The following is an 18634-nucleotide window of genomic DNA, read 5'->3' as shown; positions in this document are numbered from 1 at the left end:
CCAGGTAATGTTAGTGCCGGCGTGGCTTCAGTCGCTCAGTCTAGAGGCGGGGCATTTCCATGCCAGCACCAAACCTGAGAGGTGGGCTTCTTTCCCGGTCTTTGAGAGACGGGAAACTGAGGCTCAGATCGGCAAAGCCTTTGCCTGAGGTCAGCGGGCCAGCACCAAACCTGAGAGGTGGGCTTCTTCCCCGGTCTTTGAGAGACGGGAAACTGAGGCTCAGATCGGCAAAGCCTTTGCCTGACGTCAGCGGGGAGCACGAGGCGGGACCGGGAAAGGAAGGTGTGCCTGACTCCACCCAAGTTGACAAAGCTGACGTAGGGGAAGGATTGACTGTCCGGGCTGCAGAAATAGCCCAGGCCTCCAGACAGGCTGGGGGAGCTGGGGCTTCCAGGGAAGGGCCCCTCCATGGGAAATGGGGTGAGCCCGCCGGTGAAAGCGGGGGGCGGGGGGCGGGGTCAGGCTCACCTCCAGCAACTTTCCCAGTGACGGTGCCGGTGTTCGCCCATCCCCCACTCAACAAACATTTCACTGGTCACCTACTGCCTGCCAGGGAAGGGGGGGCAGCTGGGGCCTGGGGACAAAGGAACAAAGGAGAGGCCCAAGTTCCCATCCTCAGGCAACAAACCACAGGAGGTCTGCACCCGCACCTGCAGGGCAGGAGGCTCCCTGAGCACGGAGTGGGGGTGCCAAGCCCGCATTTCCCGCCAGGCAGCGATCCCACAGAAGCCCAGCGGATTCCGGGCCCACGTTGCATTCCAGATCAGAGCCTGGGGCGGGGGTTCTGGGGTCAGACTGATTGCAATCCTGGCCCCAGTATTTGCCAGAACTTGCTTAGCTGCGTATGCACTGCAGGGAGGGGGGCACCTCGGGTTAAGATGAGCCACGAACAAGGTAACGAACGTTGCAACGTGGCGTGGCGCGCCCAGGAACTCGCCAGAAGGTGCGACTCGTTACCACACGACAGACAGCCCCCGGGAGACTCGGCGCCCGGCTCCCCAAACACCACAGATGGGAGCCGGCCCACGGCTCCGGCCCCCTCCACACCGGCAGCCCCGACCTCCCAGCCCGAGGGGCTGGAGTTGAGGGCGGCGTCCTGGTTCCTGACCTGTACCCAGCGGGCATCCCCCCTCTGGTGCCCGGCATGCCGCCCCCCTCCCTCGGGATGCAGGGGACTGACTTCCCCAAGCAGGGAAGTCGGGGTTCGGTCAGGGAGGTGGTTTCACACGGCTGGATTCCAGCAGGGCTCCAGACCGGCCGTGTGCCTCCTGCTTCCCGCTCTTCCGCGAGGAGGGCAGTGGCCCTTCCCCTGGCCTGTCCCACCCCGGGCGCTCACAGCCCCACGGGCCTCCCGATGGGGGAACCCCGGCACCCTCCTCATGTCGACCCCGCTTAGACAACAAGACCCTGGACCCTGAGCTGATGCCAGAAAGGGAGGAACTTGGGGGCTGGGGGAGGGAGGGGGGGAGGGAGGGTTTGTGAGGAGGGAGGTGGTCCTTCTGGGGAGAAGATGACACAGCCAGGAGAACCTCAGCTCCTCTCTCCCGGGTCACGCCCCGCCACCACAAAGATGCTGCGTGACCGCCCTTCTTAAAAATTAAAACACGGGGGCGCCTGGGTGGCTCAGTCGGTTAAGCGTCCGAGACTTGATCTCGGCTCAGCTCATGATCTCACAGTTTGTGGGTCTGAACCCCACGTCGGGCTCCGTGCTTACAGGGAGGGGCCTGCTTGGGATTCCCCCTCCCCTGCCCCTCACCCTCTAAATAAACAAACGGGCACTAAGAGGGGCGCCCGGGTGGCTCCGTCCATTAAATGTCCAACTCTGGATTTCGGCCCAGGTCATGATCTCACGGGTTTGTTGAGTTCAAGCCCCGCATCGGCCTCTGTGCCGTCCGTGCGGAACCTGCTTAGAATTCTCCCGCGCGCTCCCTGTCTGCGCCTCCCTCGCTCGTTTGCTCTCTAAATAAATAAGTAAATAAGTAAATAAATAAATCAATCAGTAAATAAACAAACCTCCCTGATCTCCTCCACCCACCACCAGCTTCCCCTGCTCCCCTTGTGCAAGCGTTACCTGCAACCCCTGTCCGGGACCCGCTCCCTTTCTCTGCGGAACCACGTGGGTGGGAGGAGGGGTGTCTGCCCCCACTGCTCCGAGGTGCCCAAGCCAGTGGAGCCCATCTCTCCCTTCCTGCAACCCTCTCTCTGCTCTCCTCCCTCTCCGGGGCTCCTCTCCCAGCCCCCTTTCCTCCCACGGGACCACTGGGCTACTGCCAGGCTCATGACTCGGGCCTGACTCGAAGATGCCTCCCTGGGCCACCGCGCCTGTTTCTCGGTTTTGGAGACCGTTTCTGCAGTGACACCTCCAGCTTGACCTTCTCCCCACCGGCCTGCTCCGCGGACAGCGGGGCACCCTGAAGTTAACATCCGTCCCGGCTCCCGACGGCCACCCGACTCCTCCTCGGCCGCCCATCTCACCCGATGGCGGCGCCAGCTTGCGGGGGGGCTGGAGCTCAAGCCTCCGCCTCGCCTTGACCCCTTCTCTCTCCCACAGCCACATCCCAACCCCTCAGCAAACCTCGTTGGCTCTGCCTTCTAAATGCATCCAGACTCCGATGACTTCTCACCATCTCCTCTGCCGCCACGCTGGGCCAAACTGTCACCGCCTCTCACCTGGACCATTAAAACAGCCCCAGACCGGTCTCCTGTTTCCACTTTCACCCCCCCGCCCCACGCACTTTGTTCACGACACGGCAACCCAGGCACACCGCTGCTCGAACCCTCCAATGCTTTCCTACCTCGTTCAGAATGGAAGCCAGGGTCCCCACAAGGCCCTACCTGGTGTGCCCCCGACCCCAAACTGCAGCTCCTACCCGTCTCCACACAGCTTACCCTACCCCAGTCACAAGGACCATCGTGCAGTTCCTCAGACGCCTCATGCACGTTCCTGCCTCAGGACCTTTGCGCTTGCTGTTTCCTCTGCCTGGAACGCTCTTCCCCCAGACATACACATGGATGGCTCTGTCACCTGCTCCAGGGCTCTGCTCAAAGAGAGGCCCTCCCCATCCATCCTCTTTAAAACAGTACACACACATCCCCCTCACGCCGCTGCCCTGCCTTCATAGCATTTAACACCTCTGGACATCTGAACGTTTCGGTTGCTTCTATCAGTTTCCTCCTACCGGACCGTGCACTCGACAGAGGCAAGAGAATTAGCGTTTTGTTCACTGCTCCATCCACAGCCCCGGGGCAGCGCCTGGCCCCCAGCACGCCTCAACACACACCTGCTAAGTCAATAAAGGGATCCCTGGTCCCACGCCGGCCCCGGGGTCAGGCCCACCGTCACCATCAGGGGAGGGGAGACGGGGGCCAAGGCCCACGGGACACCTGCTCCTAGGACTGTGCCTCCCTCTCTGAAGTCAGCACGTGGCCGGGACAGCTCCTCCCAGGAGAGCTTCCCAATCGAACCCGCTGCCAAGCTGTGCAAGAGCCGGTTCCCCAAAACCAGTGTGGAAAGAGGTCTGGGGCCAACGCCAGGGTGTGATCACAAGAGGGGTAGGGCAGGGCAGGAGGGAGGACTTGGACTGTTTTTAAAAACTCGCTCCCAAAAAGACCACGTTCTTGTTCTGATGAGTCAGAGGCATGTGACCAGGAGAGGGGACAGGACCCCAGGGCGCCAAGGGCCACCCCCTCCCCTCCCCTCAGCCACTCCGGCAGGCAGGTGGGAGACCCTGGGACACGTGCGGCTTTCCAAGGAAGGGGCAGGCAGCTTCCAGCGCGGCTGCAGGGGCACAGCCCAGCGCTGCGGCATAGGCTGGCGGGCCGTGGACAGTGGGGGAGGCCTCCCTTTCAAAGCCCACTGGAGTCCACTCTGGCTCCAGCCCTTTCCCTTCAGGCCCAAGCTCTGCCTCTCTCAGGGAGTGGGCTGTCTGTTTTGTCCCACAAGAGAAGTCTGGGCAGGAAAAAAAAAACACCTTTGCAAACTCAGAGCTAAAAATACTCAGTCCACCCAACCAAGGCAGGGCGAGCTGGCCGGCAGCATCTGAAGCCTCCTGAAACACAAGCCCTACACGAGTCCCAAGGGATCCAGAGGCCTCAGTGACATGGCCCAGGATAGCTCTGGCTGAGCTCTCAAAGCAGCCAGCGCTTAGATCCAAACCACCCCCCCCCCACCCCACCCCCGTGACAATGTGCCACCTTCCCCAAGCAAGATGCGCATTTCCCAGCAGCTCTCTGTTCTCCCACCTGGGAGGGCGGGACAGAAATTCAGGTCTTCCTACCAGCCCCACAAGGGGGCAGACCATCCCACGAGTCGGTGGGATCGGCCCCATTTTCCAGACGAGGAAACTGAGGCTGAAGAGAGGGAGAGAGATTTGTCCAAAGTCCAGAAGCTCCAGGATTAGACTGAGGTGTGTCCGGATCTTTCCCCTGGGGCAGGCTGCCTCTCCCTCATCAGGCCAGGGGGTCCATCCCACCCCCTCACAATTAACTTCACATTTCGGAGAAGGCACTGCCTGGGCCTAGGGGAAGGGGAACAGAGAGGCTGGGCTGGAAGGGAGGGGGACGGTGGCAGGGAGACTGAGGGGTGATGTCAACCACAAAACGGCTTTGCCCTGAACCCCGGACCCAGGACACTGACCCACACAGGGAGCTGCTTCCAATCACCCGTCCTCCTTCATGGCCAACTTTAACAAGGTCCTAACTGGTGCTCACCAACCCAGGAATGGGGCTCTCAGGAACAGGTAACTGATGTGGCCCACAGCCAGGCCCCACAGAGAAGTCCCCAACTCCCTCCCCTCACTGCTTCTGCCCTTGGCACTGAGAGCTGAGAGCTCACCCCTGCCCCCATCCCGCTCCCAGAGTGGTGGCCACTTGGCCCGTGGAAAATGGGGGGCCTGCTGCGCTCAGGGCTGCACCTGTTCTAAAGCGGTCTCTGGCCCCGTGGTGGTGGCCGGGGGTCCTCAGGTGCCCCTTTTTGCCACCATCATACCCCAGGTGTTGTTCTGAGGAGAGTAACCTCTGTGGCCAAACCTGGCTGGGTTTACCCTCCTTGACAGTAACATTTATGCTACTGCTCTGTCCCTGGGCTCCTCTTCTGGAGGAGAACCACAAGAATCCCTACCCCGTAGGTTATTTTAAGGATTAAATGAGATAATAGCACATAGAGTGCCTCACTGAGAGCCTGGAACACAATAGGAGCTCAAGAAATGTTTGCTGGGTGCCCGGGTGGCTCAGTCGGTCGAGTGTCCGACTCCTGATTTCGGCTCAGGTTGTGATCTCTATGAGATCAAGCCCCGCGTCGGGCTCTGCACGGACAGCACGGGGCCTGCTTAGGATCCTCTCTCTCTCCCACCTCTCTCTCTCTGTTCCTCCCCTGCGCACTATTTCTCTCTCAAAATAAATGAATACAACGATTTTTAAAACGTGTTTGTTGAATGAATTAATGAACAACTAAGTGCCTCCTTCAACGTGGACTGGTGGTGTCCCAGGTCCCGCGGCTACGGGGGGGGGGGGGGGGGAGGGGCGGTCTCTCCTAGGGTATCTGACCATGCCACACCCCCACTGGGTGCCCAGTGCCGTGCTCCGGGGACCGTCAGCAGCTTGCCTGACCCTGAGGCTGACCCTCGGCTATACAAGCTCCCCAAAGCCTCCACCCATCTCGTGCCGCTTTCAAAGTGAAGGTTCCAGGAAAGGGGGTCACGGTCAGGAAAGAGGAGGATCCCAAAGCCAGACAGCAACGCTAAGTTCCCTTAGTTGGTGCGAAACACGGAAACGACCGAATCTCAGCCCGTGGCGTCAGGGAGACATTGCGATTCCCTGAATTCGCGCAGTCAGGCAGAAGCAGGGCTGGGGAGCCGGCTGCAGATGTGGACCCCTCTCCGTAAAGCACCCAGGCTGGAGAATCAGCTCTGGGAAGAGCTGAGAGTATGGGGACGCTCCCATTCGCTTGCTCGATCTCAAACATACTCTGCTGAACTCGGGGACGGAAGTCCCCCCTCCAGGCCACAAAGTTACAGTGACCCCCGGCATGCCCAGGGCTCTCACTGGACACAGCACAAGAAGTATCCTCAAGTGACCTACAGACCGGAAGGATGGAGTCCGGGGCTCCGTTCCCTGCTCGCAGCCGGAACTCCAAGCAGGTGCTCCCTGCTGGTCAGAGGACGCATGCCCAGACACCTGGCCACTCCTTGCCAAGACCGAGCCTTTGGCCAGGCTCATCCAAGGTCTGTGCTGCGGCCAGGGTGTTGGGCAGAGGACAAGGACCCCACCTCCTTCCAGATCCGGCTACAAACCAAGAAGCGAGTGATGGAGTTCACACACCTACGCGTATCCCATCTGTGTGAGAACCGAGGTCTCCGGGGCCTATTCCCTCCCTCCGGGAGACCAGACAGATCAAGACAGAAAAGCCAGGCTTCATCTCTCTGGATCCCCCGGCCATCCAAACACACCCCTGAATCATCCTACAGACATTTACTGCACACTCTGTATACCAGGGACCATGGAAAGTTCCGGAGATTTGCCGATGAGCAAGGCAGCCTTGATGCCTGCCCTCCCGAAGGCCGTGGTCCCGCAGGGAGACGTGTACTTACGGCACACAAATGCATACATCCCTACGAACCACGGTACGCGCCATGAGGGCAGGAAGAAGGATCAGTGGACGGCCGCCCACTCTGGCTCTCCCAGGACCGACGCCCGTCCCGTGTACCCCATGGGGTCATTCGATGGCCTGCCCTACATCATGACCACACAGAGCAGGACACACAAAAACCTGGCAACAGTCGGGTCACCTCTGCCAGGGGCCCCGCCTCCGGGTGGCCTGGGCCAAGGCACACAGCTGTCGGGCCACCGAGAGCCTTCCCACCTCCCAATGGATGTTTGCGCTTTGTGCCAAACCGGATGGCTTAGGCATCCAAGGAATACAGGATGTTGTGGGCTCTTTTTTCCCTCTTTTGCTTTTTTTTTTTTTCTTTTAACGTGTGGGGGAGGCAGTATTGGATCTCAAAATTCCCATCCCACCTTGAATTAGGCAATTAGTTGCACCGATCCATCTAAGGCAATGGCTCCCAACTGGGGGTGGTTTTGTCCCCCCGCCCCCCACCCAGGGAGTTTTGGCAATGTCTGGAGACATTTTGGCTGTCACAACTTGGCGGGGGAGGGGGCTGCTACTGACATCTAGTGGGTAGAGGCCGGGACCCTGCTGAACACACCCAAGGACGGTCCAGGACGGCCCCTACGAGAGAATGACCCGGCCCAGGTGTCAACAGTGCTAAGGTGGAAGTCCCAGGGCATCTGGTCGAGTCCTCTGAGGATCTAGAACAGATACTGGCCTGTCAACGTGCCAGTCATTACTCACGGGGACACAAAGACCAGAGTTGTTGCCACCGGTCTCCATGGTAGATAATGCCAGGCTACGAGCCTAAAAGAAATCGCATTTCGCTGTGTTCACCCGCCTCTGTGGCTCTCCCACACCAGGCTGTGCTTCTCTGTGCGTCCCCACCACCTGGTCCGGCCTCTGGAACACAGAAGGCGGGAGGCAGGGAGGGGGCAGACTGTGACCTCTTGGGGCACAGGCCACACCTCGTGCCTCTCTCAGCACCATTCCGGCCCCGAGCAGCCGTCTTAGGTTAAGGAATAAACAAGCAGACTGTGAGCTCTCTGAGGCCAGGGGTTATGCCCCACTCCCCCGATGTGTCCCCAAGCCTAGCCTAGCGCATGGCTGGACCCATCTAGTCATCGGTCCCTGCTCCTTGGAGCTCACAGTCTGGCAGGATGAGAACGGAACAGGTACCACGAATAAACACCGACAGTGTTTCTGTGGGGGAGGTCTGGGGGGCTGTGGGAGCTCCTGAAGAGGGGCCTGAACCTAGACGGGGGTGGGGGGGGGCCCTATCCATCAGCTGATGCCCCTTAAACAATGAGCACAAGCACGGGACACACAGCAATGGGCCCAGGAGAACAAGAGAGAGGGAGGGAAGAAGGTAGGAAGGGGGCGTCCAATGGGAGTCAAGGGCATCGCTTCTCTCTCCCCGACGACCAGGCCCAGGCACTCATTCACTCAGGACAAGCAGGACTGCGCCCCGGCACCGGGCACAGACAAGAGGCAACGGCTCCTTGGGTTGCCCCCCCGCCACCGAGGAGTGCCCACATCAGGGTCGTAACACCTCACACTTACTAATTGGTTGCTAAGCGCCCAGGCTGATTCCAGGCCCTTTACTCATGTAATTACTTAATCTTCACAACAACCCTCCGAGAGAGAAACTATTATCATCCTCATTTACAGATAAGGAAACAGAGGCACCGAAATGGCAAGAAAACTGCTCGAGGTTACGCACTAGATGGGAGGGGTGGGATTCGAACCCAGACCATCTGGCAATGGGGCTGGGACAGCCAGCCACCGGCCAGCAGGGGGCCCTCCCGAGCTGCTTGGTTAGACACCCTGGTGAGCAGATGGGGCCACAAGGACCCTGGGGAGTGGGTGGCAGAGGGCTCCTGTAGGGCAGCATATCCGGAGGTCCTGGGGGACTAGCAGACCGTGCTCTGACCCAGGGCCCCTGGAGACGGTTCTAGCTGCCGTGCGCCCCCTCTCTCCGGGTGCCAGCCCCGGGTCCCCGGAGCAGCTGGATGTGAAGGCGTTAAGTCTCACTGGGCATTCTGGTCTGGAACCACCTGGGGGCTGAGGGCAGGGACATGTTCCGGTGAACAGCCAGGATCCGCCCAGACAAAGACACCCGGACGGGGACCAGCCTGTGCCGACCGGTGTGGGCATGGCTACGTGCCCCCCGGCCCTGCACTGTGGCTGAGGACGCCCGTGACGTCAGACCACACCTAGAAGGACCCCGAGAACTGGCGGCATCGACTGCCCTCCTACTCTGGGTCCTTAAAAGAGCGCCCACTGGTCCAAGCAGGGGTTACCCACAGGGACCGACGGCACGAACCCACTATTGTTCCTCCATCAGGCATTCTGTATTTTCCCACCCTCCGCACTGTCAGAAGAGGGGTCTTTGGGAGGGTGAAATGCACAAGAATTCCCTCCTGAGGACCCTGCGCTAAAGACTCAGCACGAGCTCTGCAATCAGGCAGCCCAGGGGCGCATGGGTGGCTCGGCCGGTTGAGCCTCCGACTCTCCGTTTCAGGTCCAGATGTCACATTCATGAGATGCAGCCCCAAGGAGGGCTCTGCGCTGACAGCGTGAAGACTGCTTGGGGTTCTCTCTCTTTGCCCCACCCCTGCTCAGGTGCGCGCGCTCTCTCTCTCTCTCTCTCTCTCTCTCGGAAAATAAACATTTAAATTAAATAAATAAATAAATGAAATTAATAAATAATTTAAATTAAATAAATAAATAAGAAAAATAATCGGGCAGCCCAGACTTCAAATCCCGACCCAACGTGAGCAGTTACAGCAGCTGTATGACTTGACCTCTCTACACCTCAGTTTATTCATCTGCAAACTGGGTCTAATGACACTGCTGGGACCCAGCTAAATAATACACGCGTTCATTCATTCAACCCGTATTTCTAAGGCACCTCCGTGAGCCAAGTATTGTTCCAGGTGTTTGGGATACATCAGTGGACAAAAAAGGAAAAGCCCCCCCCCCCGCCCCGGGTCTCGCCCTGATGGGGCTCACAGAGCCTAGCCCTGTGCCTGGCACGGAGCGGGTATTCCATAAGCACCTGTGCCTACCCTCAGCCTGAGTCACTGTCCCACATCACACTCCCCTATTTGGGTCCTCCCTCGCCCCACCCTGGAAGGGTCTAAAACCTGCGCTCAGTCTGCCCTCTGGAGTGGCTCAGAAAAAGGCTCCTCCCTCCTACCTAGGACACCCTCCTGTGCCAGCTGTCCCTCCCTCCCCACAACAACCACACCCCCCACTAGGATGTGCTCCTGATGCCACCGCCCCACTTGTTAGTTGAACCAACACCTCTCGGGTGCCCGCCACGTGTCGGGGGCGGGGGGGTGGGGGGTGGACCGCCCTCGGACGCCACCCGGGTTGCGTTTCCTCCTTGCAAAGGTCGGGGCACACATGGGAACGCGGCAGCCCGGGCTGACAGCCGGGCACACTGGCTCACGTCAGCAGCGGACACAGAAAATCAACACCGTGTCTCTAGAAGCAGCCTCCCCGCCTGGCGGCTAGGAAGCGTGAAATCCCACGGCAGTCATTCACCTGAAGTCCCAGCCGGGCCGCTCTCACCATCCTGGCGTAGTTTCCATTCAAAAAAATGGAGCCCTGCGTGGTGGTTCACATGTGACTTGAGGAGATCCCCCAAGCTTCCAGGTACAGAGCCAGGTCCCCAGGCAAGTCTCCCACTCAATCCGGAGGCCTCAAGCCCCAGAGTCTGTTCACGGCTCTGCCTGAAACGTCCAGCGTCATACCTGGCATCTAACAGGCCTGAACGAATGCTGGTTGGATTGAATGAAGGAAACACACTCAGAGAAGCAAAGGGACTTGCTCAAGATCACACAGCTGGAGAGCAGGCCAGCCAGGTCTGCGCGGCTCCAAAGCCTCTATCTGGCCTCCCCTTGAACTTTCCCACATTTGGGCCTTTGCAGCCCGGCAGCTGTGGCCGGAGCTGTGCTGGGACAGCCTTCCCCAGGCAAAGCCACAGCCTCTCCAGGCCTCAAGAGAGCTGAGACAGCCACATGAGACCTTATTAGGGAAAAGTAAGAGAAAGGAAAGCGAAAAGTCTCTTGGCAGAGGAAAGGCCAGTCTTGTGAATCGTGGGACACAGAATATTCTGTTCATAGCTGGCCCCGGGGCAGGCCAGGGAGGTCAGGGAGCCCCGCAGCCCCCAGGGACCTACCCCAGCCCGCTGAAAACACAGCATCAGGATCGGGTGGGCCTCGGGCTGAGGGTCAGCCCGGCTCTGTCACCAGCTCCCGCCAACGCTGGGCACGTCACTTCCCCTCCCGGGGTTCGGATTCTCCCTGACTGTGAAAACAGCCAAAGGCCACGCTAGGGCTGCCTCTGCCTACAGGGCTGGGGGCAGGGAAGGGGAGGTAGGACGTGAAAGCCAACGCGTCCCTCTCTCCCCAGCTGAGCTCAGCCCCACATCCCGCCCACCCCGTGGCGGAGCTGATGCCCCGTTCTGCCCTGTCGCCAGCTGCCCACATGCTGTTCCCGGCTGCTGGTGTCGTGGGGGAGGCAGCCTCCACTCACCCTGAAGACCTGCTGGTCACTGCCAGCTTAGACGACTAGCACGTGAGGACCTTCCTGAGCACCTACTATGTGCCAGGGGCTCTGCAAATACCGTATCGCTTCATCCTCACGATGGCCCGAGGAAGCAGGAGCTGGAATTCCCATCTTCCCGAGGGAGCCACTGACGGAGGCCCTGCCCGAGATCACACAGCTAATCAGACACAGGATCCTGATCCAGGTCCTGAAGTCTCCGATCTGTGTCCTCACTCTTACTGGTGTGACAACTCCAGGAGGGCAGAAACGGTGGCTGGGCCCTGGCTGTCCCCGCAGTGCCTCGTGCATCGTCTTCAAGAGAAGGCTTATTTGGTTGGTAGTGAGGTTACGACTCCCAAGCCCCAGCCCAGGCCCCAGGAGAGCTTCGCATGCCGCGAGCGCAGAGAGCGCCCTGTGCTCCTGCCCACAGCACCACGGCCCTCGGCTGTCCTGGGCTTCGTCCTGCCTGCCGGGGACCCCAAACAGCCTGTCCCCACTTTGCAAAGGGGGAGTCTGAGGCCTGGGTTCAGAGAAGCCAAAGAGCAAACCTATGAGACACCAGCATCCTAGCGTGCGTGGTCCTAACAGCAGCAAGGAGGGGAAAACCGGGGGCCGGGGGGAAGCACGGGCTTTGCAGGCAGACCCCTCCCCAGCTCCCACACCAGGCCCACCCCATTGGCTGTGTAAAGTAGCCTCAGTTTCCCCCCTCACTATAAACCAGACATGGCAGCCCCTGACCACTGGACGGTAATGGCAACTGAATGCAGCTACCTCGCTTAGGGCAGGTGCCTTTTCTTCCCCCAGGGGTGCCCACTTATCCCGGCCATCAGCTGGGGCGGGGGACTCAGACCCTGGTAGCCCCCCAGGCAGCCAGCCCAAACGGGTTCACATTCAGATCTAGATTTACCTGCTTGAGACCCAGATCTTCCGGGGCCCCAGCATGACCGACCGAGTCGCCGGGCCCTGGGAATTCAAATCCAGCTAGAACGGGAGGTGGGAGAGCAGGGGTGCTGAGCCCCTGACAGGGATCAGAAACCCTGGTCTCCAGGGTGCCTGGGGGGGGGGGGGGCCCGGTCGATTAAGCATCCGACTTCGGCTCGCAAAGTTCGAGGTTAGTCGGTTCAAGCCCCGCATCTGGCTCTCTGCTGTCAGCATGGAGCCTACTTGGAATCCTCTGTCTCCCTCTCTCTCTGCCTCTCCCCCCGTCCTCTCTCTCTCTCAAAAAGAAATAAAACATTAAAAAGAAAAAAAGAAAAGAAACCACCCTGGTCTCTCCAGGGCACCCAGATCTAGCCTGGCTGGGGGAAGACAGTCCCTGCCCCCAACGCCCCTGCGGACCACGTCCAACCCGCTGCCCCGTGTCACCCTCCTCTGAACACCCAGAGCCCCAGTCATGGAATAAGCCATTTCCACAGGATCCCGGAAACCACGGAGGGCATACCAAAAGGAAGGCCACGGCCGAGAGGTGGCACAATAGAGCCAAGACTGACCCCCCAGAGCCTGTGGGCTGGGGAGGCCACTTGTCCACACCACCCTCATCAGGTGGAGTCTTCTCTTCTATCTGCTTAGACCCAGGTTTTCTGACCACAGCAATAGGCCCCATGCAGGAAACGGGCCGTCGGACTCCAGGCTCCTGCCAAACCCCACGGGGCATCAATCCCTAGTTCACAGATGAGAAAAATCCGAGCTCAGAGCCTGAGTCAACTTGGCCAGGATCTCTGCAGGTAGTCGGGAGGTAGAGGTGGGATCCGAACCAGATCTTCTGGCTCCTAGAAGAATCCATACACAGCCACCCAAGCCACCCAGCACAACTGTCTGCAAAGCTCCACCTTTCAGCTAACATTCATTAGTGTGCCAGGCACTGTCCTGAGCACTTGACATGGGACAATTCTCTGAATCGGCCCAAGGACCAGGTTGGGAAACAACTGAACCGCAGGGAGACACAGGACACACAGAGAATAAGAGGCAGCAGTGGGGATCAAAACCAAAAGCCAAGGCTCCTAGCTGCCATCGCATCTACTTACGTCCCCACCCCCCCCCCAACATTTTGCTGTCTTCTCACCACTACCCCCAACAGAAGCAGAGCCCTTGACCTACGGCAGAGATCCCACTGTTGGAAAGCAGTCATGGGCTCGCCAAGATTTCAGGAGCACCACGGCTCTGACTTGCACGAGGAGACAGCTGAAGGCTGAGGCCAAGGAAGGGTGGGAGCTGGGGAGGCCCCTCCATCCCCCCTCCCCATTCTCCCCTGCCCAGCAGAGGGAGCCCGCGTGAGGGTGTCTCTCCCGTGCCTGCAATCTGTCCAGAGCCCCAGAGCCACAAGCTCCTCAGCGCGCCGCATTCACCAAACACCAATGTTTGCTGAGCACCTACTGTGGACCCAGCCTCATGGGGAAACAAACAGGGAAAACAAAAGACAGCCTGAGCTCCAGGAGCAGAGGCTCCCCCCAGCTGCCCCAGCCACAGTGACCTGTCTTCCCAAGGGTAAGACCCTTCCTTGGCCCGGAAGCCATGCCCCACCTCATCTGCCTGGGACACTCTCACCTTTATTTTGAGCCTTAACACAAACCGACTTCAGGGAAATCTTCCGTGGCGCCCACTGGGAGAGCTGGACACCTAACGCTGGGCTAGAACCACTTGCTTTGTTTTCTGACTCCCCCACCAGACTGTGAGTTCCTTGAGGGCAGAAATAATGCTTTTCATTCGTGTCCCTCCAGTACCCAGCATAGCATTCAGCATATGGTAAGAGATTCAAGAGATGTTGGATGGATGGGTGGGTGGGTGGGTAAGTGAATGAGTGAATGGATGGGTGGGGGGGGGGGTAGATGGGCGGGTTAATGGGTAGATGAGTTAATGGGTGAGTTAATGAGTGGACAGTGGATGATGGATGGATGGGTGGATTATGGATAAATGGGTGGTGGATGGGTTGTGGATGGTGGATGGATGGGTGGGTGAATGATAATAAATGGGTGAGTGGATGGATGGGTGAGTGGGTAGATGGGTAGATAGATGGATAGATGGGTGAGTGGATGCATGGGTGGACAAATGATGGATAAACGGGTGGGTGGATGGATGGATGGATGGATGGATGGATGGACAGATGAAAGGATGGATGGGCAGACGGGTAAATAAATAAAATGAGTAAGTGATGAGCAAACGACAGGAGTCCATAGGTAGTGACCAGAGGCCACTGGGCTTAGGGCTTCTACTTCAATCTGGAATTTACGGAGTTCAGCTACCCAGGGATCCCAGCTTTGCCCCAGGTATTTAGTCCAACCCAACCATTTTCTAGAGACATGTTTCCCTATCCTGGCCGAGCACTCCGACGTCATCGCAGTCTAGCTCCTTCACCAGGCTGCAGCATAAGTAACATAACGTCCAAGACCAGGTCTGGCTTAACAATCACGTCCCCGATGCCCTCCCTTGGGCCAGGCCACTGCAAGCCTTGACAGACATTTGTTGAATGAATGACAAACAAATGAACAAAAGACCTAGGGAGCTTTCTAAACATAGAGATCTCTGGGTCTCAGCTGAGATCTCACTTGTGTAGAATCTCCAAGGGTGAGACTCAAGAATTTTTATTTTGTTCAAAGGCTTCCTGGCAACTCCAGTAAGCAGCCAGGCTTGGGGAACACTAGCTGATGGGGAAGAGAGGTCACCGGCGACTGAAGGCTGTGACCACGGATGAGGGCATCTCTGAACAGAGCCAGACAGAGGCACCACCAATCCCAGCAGATCATTCTCTGAAGCATGTTTTCATTCAAAGAGAGTCTAACAGCCTTTTTCAAAGTGTGGCCCTTGAGCTACTGACTTCAGAACCACTTGCAAGAGGAGGGGTTTTTTTTTTATTTTTTTAAGTAGGCTTCACATCCAGCGAGGAGCCCAACACGGGGCTCAGACTCACAACTGTGAGATCAAGACCTGAGCCGAGATCAAGAGTCAGACACTTAACCGACAGCCACCCAGGTGCCCTGAGTGAGGAGGCTTTTTCAAAAAGGTCAATTCTAAGGTCCAACCCCAATCCACAAACTTAAGAGCCTCCTGGGGTGAGGCCCAAGAATCTGCATTCTTAGTCTGGGTGAGCCTACAATACACAGATGTACGAGAATTCCTGGCTCGTGGGGTCCCCGGGTCACTGAGACCACCTGATGTGCACCTGCGCACACACCTCGCCTCCGGGGAGAGTGACAACTTCAGTGACACCAAGAAACCCCACAAACGACAGGAAGAGGTCAGAGGTACCGAATGCCCATTCCTCAGCACTTCAGCCTTGAAAGGAACCAACAGATCACCGAGCCAGGCCTCTCATCTTACAGATGAGGAAACTGAGGCCCAGAGAGGGCTGCGACTTGCCCCAGGCCAGACAAGAGTGAGGGCCAGAGCCAGGATAGAAGGCAGGTGGTGGGGTCCCAGGCTCACTCCATGGTCCCAGGCTGCCCTGGCCGGCGGAGGAGGCTCTGCTCCTCCCTGACATCCGCTCTCAGGTGAGCCAGGCATCCTGGGAAGCACCTTCAGCCGAGCACCCGGGCGGCCAGCCCTAGGCATCTCGGCCCGTCTCGCTGCCCCAGGAAGACATGCCAGCTTCTTGAGTTTAAACGTTTAAAACGGTCCCGAGTAGGGGCACCTGGATAGTTCAGTCGGTTCAGCATCGGACTCTCGATTTCGGCTCAGGTCATGATCCCCCAGTTCGCGAGTTTGAGCCCTGTGTTGGGCTTTGCGCTGACAGTGTGGAGCCTGCTTGGGGATTCTCTCTCCCCACCTCTCCCTCTCTGCCCCTCCGCCGCTCTCTCACTCGTGCACTCTCTCTCTCTAAATAAATAAACTTTAAAAAAAAAAAAAAAAAAACAGTCCTGAGGAACCACCAACATCAGGGTTTCTCAGGCTGCATATTCAAGGGTACACTGATATTGTCTGGAAATATGCTAATAGGGACTCACAGAAGAAAAGAGGTGTTCAGTGGCCCAAAACTACGGAAGAACCAGAGTAGGACTCTCGCCCCTGGACATCAACAATACTCAACATGTTAAAGGCACTGAAAAGTCCTGCGATTTCAGAATCTGCTTAAATCATGGTACACACGAAGCAAGTTGTCAGTGATGAGGAGGAACGTGCCTTGCCCAAAGTCACAGGGCCCGGAGATGGGGGCAGTGGGACTTGAGCAAGACAGCCAGCCCCGAGTCCTTTCCAGCGACCATTCGCTGAGCATTCAGCGACATGATCCCCTTTGTTGATTACTATAGTGTCTGTGTTTATTCCAATGGGAAGGAGAGGGGGTGGGCAGGACCTGGCAGGAAGTCACGCCCACGAAAAGCAGCCAGGAGTTGAGGCTGGTGATCCAGCTTCCCGAATCTCCTTCTGTTCCGGGGTCTGCCCTCACTGGCTGTGCAACCTGAGGCAAGTCACAGCCCGTCTCCAGACTAAGACGTCTCCGTGCATAAAGTCAGGAGCCCGGACTACGTGATCCCAGAAGGGCCTTCCAGTCTAAACGACTCTCTGACTCCATCATCCCACCTTCGCTCCTGTTTCCCATTCCTCTCCCTGGTCCCAAGTCCCCTTCTCTGTAAACAGCCAAGACCACTCTCCGGCCGAGCTGCCAGGCGGGGCTGAGCTCTGCCCAGTGGTGGACGCAGCCCTGTCTTTGCTCTCCCTGCCGCTGTCGTTTCGCTGGGCTTCATGGTGACTCACAGAAGTTTCCCCACGGGCCCCTCATGGCCGTTTCTCAAGCGTGGATGGACGCTTGGGGTGGATTTTCCCACCTGGGGCCCCAAAGAGATGGTTTTGTAGAGAGCTCCGTGGGAGGCGACGTGGCAGAGGAAGCATCTCGCACACAGGGAACTGTCACTGGACCCTCGGGAAAGTTCACCAGTCTCTGCACCTCACTCCGCACATCCACAGCACAGCCAACGACACCCGCCTCTCTGCTGGGCGCACGGTGGCGCACAACCCACGCTCTATCATCGGCTGCTCTCCGTCGGGCTCTCACAGTTGTTTCTTCACGTTAGTCTCCCCTGGCTCCCCAGGCGACGGAGGCCGGGAAGCAGGGAAAGTGGCAAATGTCTGACTCATGGATTCCTAGGAACCTGGATCTTAGATTCGTGGGTTACCACGACTGGTAGAGACTCCAGATTCTCAACCTGCCCATTTTGCAGAAGAGGACATCAAGGCTCCGAGCAGAGTCGGGGACGGGATGAGTTGGACTAGATCGGGAGCCCCAAAGTGGGGTGGACAGAACGCTGGGGTCCCCACAAGATTCCATCAGGTGATGTGCCAGGGAAGGGCCCGGCTGAACAGTCTGACGGGGACCGGAGGGGTTGCAAAGGAGGGCTCCAGAGTCAGGCGGATCAGGGGTCCAGTTCTGCCATTCGCCAGCTGTGTGGTTTGGGGCAAACTGCTTACCCTCTCTGTTCCTCAGCTGCTCCGTCTAGAACATGGAGATAATCACTACGTACGCCTCGCAAAACCGCCACCAAGAACAGAAAGATGAATACATAGTGCCTGGCGCCCTCTGGGCCCTCAGCAAACACTGGTTATTTTTTCAGTCCTTTGCAATCACATTTCATACTATCCCTGCTTCACAGATGAGGTCACCAAGACTCCAGGGAGGCAAGACACCTACCCGCCCAGAGTGTTAGGGCCCACAAGGGGCAGGGCTCTGCTCCCCATCTCTCCCGACCCTCCCCCCGACCCGAGGATGAGGCCTCTACCCCGCGCATGTGAAATGCAGAGGCCCTCCCCAGCAAGGACGCCCTCCCTCGCCGGCCACGCGTGACCTAGCCTAGCCCCAGAGGGTTTTCCACTCACTCACTGGGGACGAAGCCAGTGCCCAGGAAACTGCTAATACAGCCCATGGGGCTCTGGCTCCGAAGGCCAACTCCCAGTTCCCGGCAAGAGCCCAGCTCCTCCCTCCCACAGGCACCGCCCATTCTCTGCAAGAGAGCCCCGGGTGAGGGGTGAGGGGATGTTGCAAAAGGGCAACATCCAGAGGCACTAGGGACGCCAGGGGATGACAACATTCAACTAAAGCCTCCAGTGGGCTCCTCCCAGGGGTTACTCACCACCGGCTTCTACCCTTGAGGCTCTGATTGTTTCCCTCAAGGCACCAGACCCCCAGCCTGGATGCCCTGTTATGCTGGGTGACCGCAGGCAAGTTGCTCAAACTCTCTGAGCCTCAGGAACCTTTTTAGGAAAGGGAGATGAGCTGAGTTTGGGAAGCACTAAAGAAGCAGCAGGGTCGGGGCACCGGGCTGGCTCGGTCGGCCGTGCGTGTGACACTCGATCTTGGGGTCGTGAGTTCAAGCCCCACGTAGGGCGAAGTTACTTAAAAACAAAATCTTTGGGAAAAGAAAAAAAGGCAGCAGCAGGGTTCACAGAATGATCTAGGAATCAGAGAGCCTGTAATCTCTTCCAAAGGTCTCCCTGGTGTCTCCTGTCTCTTCCAACGCAGTCTCCACCCAGAACAAAACGTTCTGG

The 18634-nt window shown here is 58.3% G+C and overlaps 1 protein-coding gene across 7 annotated transcripts in view; it reads right to left on the bottom strand.

Annotated features, from left to right (window-relative positions):
• The window catches only part of ARHGEF10L (Rho guanine nucleotide exchange factor 10 like), a 160412-nt gene that overhangs the window by 116865 nt on the left and 24913 nt on the right, over nt 1-18634 (bottom strand). The window lies entirely within an intron of this gene.

Source organism: Puma concolor, chromosome C1, assembly GCF_028749965.1.
Source record: "Puma concolor isolate L17-30 chromosome C1, mPumCon1.1.hap2, whole genome shotgun sequence".
In the NCBI taxonomy this organism is placed as follows: domain Eukaryota; kingdom Metazoa; phylum Chordata; class Mammalia; order Carnivora; family Felidae; genus Puma; species Puma concolor.
Note: the sequence above shows the minus strand (reverse complement) of the source record. Positions and strands in the feature narration are given on the sequence as shown.